This window comes from Gavialis gangeticus, unplaced genomic scaffold, assembly GCF_001723915.1.
Source record: "Gavialis gangeticus isolate Ggan-Ray unplaced genomic scaffold, GavGan_comp1, whole genome shotgun sequence".
NCBI lineage: Eukaryota > Metazoa > Chordata > Crocodylia > Gavialidae > Gavialis > Gavialis gangeticus.
The window spans coordinates 41,147,640-41,156,251 of record NW_017729000.1 but is presented as its reverse complement, the minus strand read 5'-3'; positions in this window follow the sequence as shown (position 1 = coordinate 41,156,251).

Below are 8,612 nucleotides of genomic sequence, written 5' to 3'. Positions count from 1 at the left end.
AGCATCTATGGATGCCAGCCAGAGTTTTGCTCACTTTGCCAGCTGCAACATCACATTGTTGGCTCATATTCGTCTTGTGGTCAATCATGACCCCCAAGTCCCTTTCGGCCGTGGTGCTAGCAAGCATAGCACTGCTGAGCTTATAAGCATGCTGCGGGCTTTTCTTCCCAAGGTGGAGTACCTTGCATTTTTCAGTGTTGTATGCCACCAGGTTTTCATCTGCCCATTTTCTGAGCCTCTCAAGGTCAGCCTGGATCACCATCCTGTCCTCAGGTGTGGACACTTTACCCCAAAGTTTGGTGTCATCAGCAAACTTGGCCAGTCCACTTCTGACACCAATGTCCACATCGTTGATGAAGATGTTGAAAAGAACAGACCCAAAGACGGAGCCTTGGGGGACCCCACTGGTCACAGCGCACCATGCAGATTGACTTCCGTTAACTACCACTCTCTGGGTCCGACCTCAGAGCCAATTCCCCAGCCAGTGAACTGTGATGTAGCTGAGGCCACAGCTGGCCAGTTTTTCTATGAGATGATCCTGGGATACAAGATCAAAAGCTTTTTTAAAATCAAGATATATGACGTCAATCTCTTCTCCCTTGTCCAGGTGATATGTCACCTGGTTGTAGAAGGGGATAAGATTGGTCAAGCAAGACCTACCCGCAACAAACCCATGCTGGCGATCTCTCAGGATGTTGCCTTCAGCCAAACTGTCCTCAACAGACTCACAAAACTAGTCCTGTTATAATCACTTAAAATCAGTTCATGTTGGTGGTAAAGTAAACAAGATTTGACTCAAAATCTGTATTATCAATAAAGAAATATCACTCTGCACTTAACTTCATTGGTCTAAAGGGAAAAAATGGTTACTTTGTTGCCCATAGGTTGTTACTAACCTCTACAGTCTATTAAATGCTGAAAAAAATGCTCATATCAAATCTTTACATATTCACCTCAGCCTGGAGGAACCCAGAACTTTTATTCCATTACTGAAGTGCATCCAGGCCTGGAGTGGAACACATACTGCTGCTTTGCAATGCACAGTAGCCTAGGGACCCCAATTCCAGCAAAGACTAATTCTGGAAAACTTTTTAAGTCCCATGGAGTGAAGTACTTGCTTATTGTACAGCACATGCTTAACTGCTTTCCCAAACTGCAGCCTAAGACAGGAAGTTAAAGGGTAATTGCTATTTGTCTTACGTGCAAGTTGTCCGATTGACCTCAGTGGGACTTCTACCAAGCAAGCAGGATTTGGCTTGGCTATTCTGTTTTAACTCAAACTTAGGCAGACTGAATAAAGCTTATCAAGGGAAACGATCAGACAGAAAAAAAAGTGATAGTCTCTTATGACGTATTAGTTGAACTGGCACATTTTACTTATGTATTTTAAAGGAAATGTTCATGATTTGGGGTCTGGGACTTGGAATGTTAGAGAAAAAAAATCTGATCTCATGGGTGCAATTCCCAAAGGGAAAGCAGGCTCCCTTCCCACAGTCTCCTCTCCCCACCGAAGCTTATCTTCAATGATCAAGTACGTTTGAGGACCCAGAAAATAAGGAATTCATTAAAACAGTTTCTTGCTCTTGCTACTGTAATTGCAACCACACACTGTGTGGATTTATTGTTGGTATTTTGTGTATGGATTTGTGGCGTTGTGGTCGTCTGTATGTAACTGCATCGGGGCAGGCTGTTAGTGGTGTCTGTGGGGAAAGGGAGTGTGGTGTTTCAGATCATGCGGTCTCTTTCTGCTCCCAGCTTCATTTGGTTTCAAGATGCACACTACTCTTCTTTCATCTCTTGGATTCAAATCCACCATAATAAATAAAATTCTTCCTGTCTGAAAGATACATTAATTTTGGTGGTCTCAAAAGTAATGAAAATAAATACTTGACTTGGCATGCAGAGTCCTGACTTGACTGAAGAGTAGAATGTGTGTACTTGGAGCTGTTTTTACAAGAACATAAGCTTTAGCAAAAGTTTGGCATATAGCTAACATCTTTTGTCTGTATAAAAAGAAAAGGATAGATATGAGTTCAATCAAAATCAGAGAAATCTTGTCACATACGAATGCTCCAGCTCAGTTTAAATGGCTTTACAACATACATCAACAGTTCACATAAGAGAAAGACATTTGAAATTAGACACCAGCCATGGACCAATCCCAGTGTGGGTTTGGTTGGGCCAACCAAAAGCCAGAGTTGTGTTTTGGTCTTGGCTTCAAAGCCTATGTTTTCCCATGTAATTTTTACAACCGATAAGGGGAAATTATAGCAAAACCAAGATTAGCTGAATAAAAGGGAACCTCAAACCACTATTCATTTTAACTACTCTGTGTAAGAACCTGATTCTGTAACCCTTATTCAGACAAAGCTCCCACTGAAGCCGAAGGAACTTCTGCGTACATAGGAACTGTCCTGCCAGTGTAGGGTAATTTTAGTTCAGGAGAGAAAATATGACCACGATTTGAAAGAAGAGAGAGCCCAGGTCTCCTGTCATTCACACTGGCTTGACACTCAGCAACTCCAGTGATACATGTCCATATAGCTAAGAGCAGATTTATGTCTATAGGGTTACCAGTTGATTGGCATAATCACCTGAAGGGACTGCCTACTTGAAAAAAAAGAGAACAAGTCCCAACTACACATTTAAAACTACATTGTTTCTTTATGAAGGCTATAATAACAGGTAGAATTAAGTCTTAGCAGGGCTGTCATGCTTCAGGTCAGCGTAGGATGGGTTTTTTGCTTTCCTCACAAGTAGCATGGTTGCTACTTCTGGTACAGGTAAGGACCTTGATTGTGATCTGATTTATACTTGGAAAACTCATTTGACTTCCATGCAGTTATTTTTGATTTAACTGTTCTAAGAGAGAGGCAAACCAAGGACTTAAAATCACTGTTTCCTACTAGTCCATGTCCAGATGAGTGCAGACATTTGTTCATGAACGACATGTGCCCCCGGCAGCTGGGGGGGCACAGCAGCAGCAGGAGCATGGTGGCGGGAAGCAGGAGGTCCCACAGATGCCACTGGCAGTGGCAGCAGTGGCCAGCAGCAATTGCAGACTGCCCGCAGATACTGCCGACACTGCTGGTGGCACCTTATTATAGGGAGTGCACTGCCACACTCAGGGGTGCACATGCACCTGCGTGCACCCCTTACTCATCACCCCTGTGTTTGTTTCCCAGGGGCAATTAGCAGCAGCACATTTTGTGCCACTGCTACTTGCCCTCTAAGGAGCCCAAGCTACGTGCCTTCTGGTGCATGGCAGGTTACCCCAGGCTTGGTAGGGGAGGCTCAGGCCAGCAATGATGCGGTCTCCAGCAGCCTTACCTAGGGTTCTGGGGGTCTCCTAAGGCTGCAGCCACAGCAGGAAGCCTGGCCAGCAGTTGGAGCATGGTTCTGGCCAGCTAGGCTCCAGTTTGGGGCAGCACAAACTGCTGCCACAGGTGCTGCCCCGCTGTTTTGTGGTGTGGGTTGTTCTGACGCCAGGATCTCCCTGAGTCACCCCCCACCGTGCTGCAAGTTAGCAGAGCAGGGAACACTGCATGTACACTGTGTGGTGCCACAGATGGGTCTGTGGTGCCACATGTCCACGCTCGTCTGGATGTGGCCCTAATTTTTTACTTTAGATCATCAAAACAAACTAGTCAGTTTCAGTTTATTTATTCTCAGTTTCTAGTCATTTTTTCTTTCAGTGTCATGCAATTTTATCATTCTGTAAAATATCAAGGTAGCTGGGGAGGTGATACTTGCTTAAAGTAAAATTAGGTCTATGTGCCTTAAACCAGTTTTCAACACAGAGTAAACCTGGTGTGTGCTGCTATATTCTTTCTAGACCTTCGTGAAGATACATTTCTCTTTGGTGGACCCTGGTGGACTCTGTTTGGTAGGCATGATAAGATTTAGCTGTGGGATAAGCCTCTTTGAAAACAGCAGTCAGGGAATTAAACAGCACCACCTACTTTGGGGTAATAGAGAGCAGAAGGGAAGTGCAGAAAGATCAAAAGAGAGGAGCAAGGAATTGTGGGACCAGCAGATTTAATTATGCACATCTTTTGTTGTGTGACTCTGTTCATCTAACATTGGGGATGGAGGTAAGAGAGACGTCCAACTGCCTTCAGGCACTGGGATTCATCAGAGCTAACAAACTTGAGTGGAAATGCTGGTGGGATCTAATGTTAGGGGATTGTGGGATGGGTGAAGTGGGTTTGGCCTCAGTGCCATTCCTAACTGTCAGTGTAGGCATGGCCTAAAAGTATCCACATGGTTAGTTGATGCACACCAAAATTGACATCCTACAGCAGAGTAACTTCTCCATGTAGACAAGCCATAACTCCATTGGCTTTCAGTGAGTCAGTCCTAATTTACACAAGTGGAAGTGATTCCTAGTGTTTCCTCTGAATTTATTTTCAAAGAAATATTTCTGTGGATCTCAGGTTCTGTAAAAGCTGATTTTACAAAACCTAAACTATGGATGAAGGTCTTTCTACTGACCTTCTACTGAGGGGACTTAGGCTCAGGTGGACTGCATTGTACAATAAGCACCACTGAAGTTAAAAGAACTGTTCTTATAAAGTACATAAGTGCTTACAGGACCTGGGCCGAAACTGGGACACGATAATGACTTTGTAAGAAAATAGCAGTGAGGGTCATGGAGCGTTGCCGTGTATGTAAAGTTCAGCCCTGTAATGAAAGCCTGCACAAGTTGCATCCTGTATTTAAGTCTCACTTAAAACATACATGGGAGGTGTGAGACATAAGTAGTGCATAGGCCTTGTGCAGAATGTACAAGAATGGATTTTTTTTGTATGCAAATAAGAATTCAAAATAACTGGTCACACTCCAGCTACCTGCCATCCCCTACCACTAGCCAGCACTGAATTCTCCTTGCATGCTCCCAGGCCAAGCATGGTGTGACTTCATTCCACAGCTCTATGCCTAAGAAGCCAAATATTGTCACAGTAGCATAAATGCAATGCCATTCCCCAAAGAGTCATTTTCAGCATGCGTACCTTTGAGGCATTGTGTCAAAGCATGACAAAGACCCAAAGTGCTAGAAAAGATTGGGCCAGCAGCAAAATCCCTGGTCACCTTCCGGGATTTGGAATATATTGGTATTTGCAGTCAGGCCACCTTTAAGGGCAGATTCCCCCTGGATAATTCACAGGACAATGCCTCATTTTATCTGATAGAAACAAAATGGCCTCTCTGTTTCTACTTCTCTCGCTCTTTTCCCCACAGGATCTTTCCATCAGCAGGTTCCTTTGCAGTGATTCAGAGTCCCTCTCCGTGGCTGCAGAACAACACACAAGCCTCAAAATGCTCCTGAAGAGACTGTATGTAATGTGACCCACCAGAAGTGTCAAGAAATCTCCCTGACCTGCATAACTACTGTGGAATGACTAGAGGTACCAGTGCAGAGTGAGAAGTGAAAGGAGCTCTGAGAGCAGCAGGAGTGAGCAGAAGACAGCCAAGAAACAGGGGCCTCTTTGGGGGCGTAATCCTGCACTCCATGTAGCCTGTGGCAAAACTACTGAATTCAACAGTGCAGGGTCAGGCCTTTACCCTGCCCTTTCTAACATCACTAGCTAATCTGTTTCTCCTAGGAAGGACAGAATACACACTGCTTCATGGCTGCACAGAAATATTCCTGTATTATGCTGTTTTAAACTGATATCCAGTTGCAGTCGGGGAATCATCACCCCAAGTACTGCTTGTACTGAGCATATTTGGCTGCACTGAAAGCAACTGTTTGCTGGCTGCATTTGGACATTAGCAGTTGCTAAGGGCTGGAACACCCTGTTATGTGATCAGGCATTTGTATGCGACTCACCACAGAAAATACGGAGGAAGCAGCATGTCTGAAGCAAACAAGCATAGTAAAACTCGCAGCCCCTTTCTCTTGCCACATGCCCCTGAGCTCATTTATCATGGTATCACTCAGGGACCTGCATCAGACTGGCATTCCAAAGTGCCAGATGCTGCATACAAATATTATTAGAGACAGTCCTTTCCCTAAAGAGGTGACCTCTCCTGTTCATCCCCACTTAGTGGCACCTGCCGTAACACAGGTGAATCACTGTTTTACTGAGCACAAAGATTAGTTCACTTATGGGCATAGCTTTGCATCCATTCAAGTCAGGGTGCAGACCACTGAATTCAGTGGATAAAAGATAACTCATTCCCTCATGTTTGTGGGGCATCTTATGACTTGCTCCCTTTTCCATATAGCCTTCTTTCTATGTTCATTCTTCCTCTTCTGCTTCTGATTGGGATACAGAAGAAACCTGGCATTGTGGAAATGAGAAGTGATAGCTTTCTGTTAAGTCATTCTGGACAGAAATCTATTTCATCTACTGGACAACCAAAGTGCAGCTTGCAACCAACTGGGAGTTATGCATAGGAGTGATTCTCTTACCTGCTCTGAGCATACGAGTGCTTCCATTATAGGAAAAGGATCACATTCCTAAGATTCACAGACATCTCCCTATTTCTACAATGGAGAAGCTTACATGTCCTTAGTCAGAGTTGGTTGTAAGCTGCATTTCGGTCATCCACTAGGTGAAATAGAATGCTCTACTTAATCCTTTCCTTTACCACTGCAGAAGCATTCTTTTGGGTGTTTCATCTTTCCCAGTTATAAATTATTCAAATGCTCCCAGATTAACACAGATGACATTGAGTCCCTTCCAGGCTTTCCTATTGCAGCCTTAGGTTCAGGACAGACAAAACAATTATACCAATTGAAAAGGGGAGGGTGGGGGGCAGGAGGAAGGAGGAAAGGGCTTTCAAACTGTTTCATGTACCTGCTGTACCCTGCTGTAAATGGAAGTGAAACCTCAGGCTAGGTACAGAAGTTACACTTATTGCTGAGAAAGACCTCTACAGCTGTAACTGAAGAGACAGTCAGGGCACAGCAAACAGAATGCAAAAATGGCAGATCCCACTTTACGATAACCCTGGATGGATGTGGTATCACACTTAAGCACTATAGGTTAGAGCACTGTAGTGAACATCTGTACCACATCCCATCCCAACGCACAGTAGGCCACATTCTGCTAACACTGCAGCACCCGGCTCACGCCCCCATGCTCTAGCCTCACACATAGCTGTCCCTAACAAGAGTCAGCAAAGTTCCTGTTTCCATGCCCCGACTTATTTCCCCCAGCCAGCTATGAATCAGTGTCTGGTATATTTGCTCAGTGTGAGGATTGCATCTACTTCATCTAGGCAGTTGTAAAGATTGCAGCTTTTGATTAAGTTCTGTGCTGACTGAGGACACCACATTCACACAGGGGGGGTGTCCAAGATATTCATCTTTTACAGTGTTGTTTTAAAGTGCCCATATCTAGTTCTTCGTCTGTTTAGCTTGACCCAGACTTCTAGGTTGTGCCCAATGGGGACTCATTTGGTGTTGGTATAAAATGCTGTAGGAATAAATTTCAGACCACATGAGTCTGAACAAATCTTTCATTTCCATTCACCCACCCCTTATCAGAATTTAGCAGAACGCACAAACCCACAGTACCTGGCATGCCAGGCTCTCCAAAGGCACAGAAACCTGGTAGCAGGAGAGCAGTTAGGGTCTGTCTTCTTATGTCACTTGGTCTAATGCCCTGGAGTGCAGGGGGTACATCTTTGTGTATATAAGTTGTGCAGCCTGTTATGAGTCTCTGCACACTGTTAAGTACAGTGTTGAGTTCTTTAGTGCAATAACTTCGGGACTGTGACAGGAGTATCAATATCGGAGCCTTTCTGGGAGTGGCTCCGCCCTCCTGTAATGGGCCAACCGCCTGCTTACTCGCCTGCCACACCTTGATCTTACTTGACTAGAAGAGGGTTGTAATCAGCGGGAGGCTGCCCATTTTTCCACACCCCAGTGACAGGGGGCGCTACCTGCGGCTCCTTTTCCTCCTCTACACCACAGCCCAAGCCTCGCAGATGGAGTTGACGTGGTTTGACCTGGGTCTTGTTATGTTCTGGCCCTCCTCTTTACTCCCGGGGCTCCTCGCTGCCCCACTCTGTCGCTCGCTCTGGGGCTTCTTGCTGCCCCCTTCTTCTGGGGCTCCTTGCTGCCCCCTTCTCTCTCTCGGGGCTCCTTGCTGCCCCCTTCTCTCTCTCGGGGCTCCTCTCCGCCACCCTTCGCTCTGGGTTTCTCGCCGCCCCCTAGCTCTGGGGCGTCTCACCGACCCCTCTAGCTCCAGGGCTCCTCGCTGCCCCCTAGCTCTGGGGCTTCTTGCCACCCCCTAGCTCCAGGGCTGGGGCCAATGCACCCCCAAACAAAGCTGCACCCTCTCCGGTGCCAGGAGGCCCCACGCTACCGTGGAGCTCCTATGAGGCTTCCTTCACCCCTAATAGCCTCGCCCGGTCCTCCGGTCAAAACAGTAAACATAAAACATAAAGCCCCTGGGCTACAACATAAAAACTAGACCGTCCGGTCAAACAAAAATCTACTCCCTACTAGAGAGTGAGGGAGCGGGGGGGAAGGAGGGCTCCCCAACCTCAGCAGTGACCGGGGGGATGCTCTCATTGCCAGAGTCCTCCCCTCTGTCTGTCCAAGCTGAGTCCCTACTCCCACAGCTGCTGGAAAGGGACTGCCCTCCTGGCCTCCT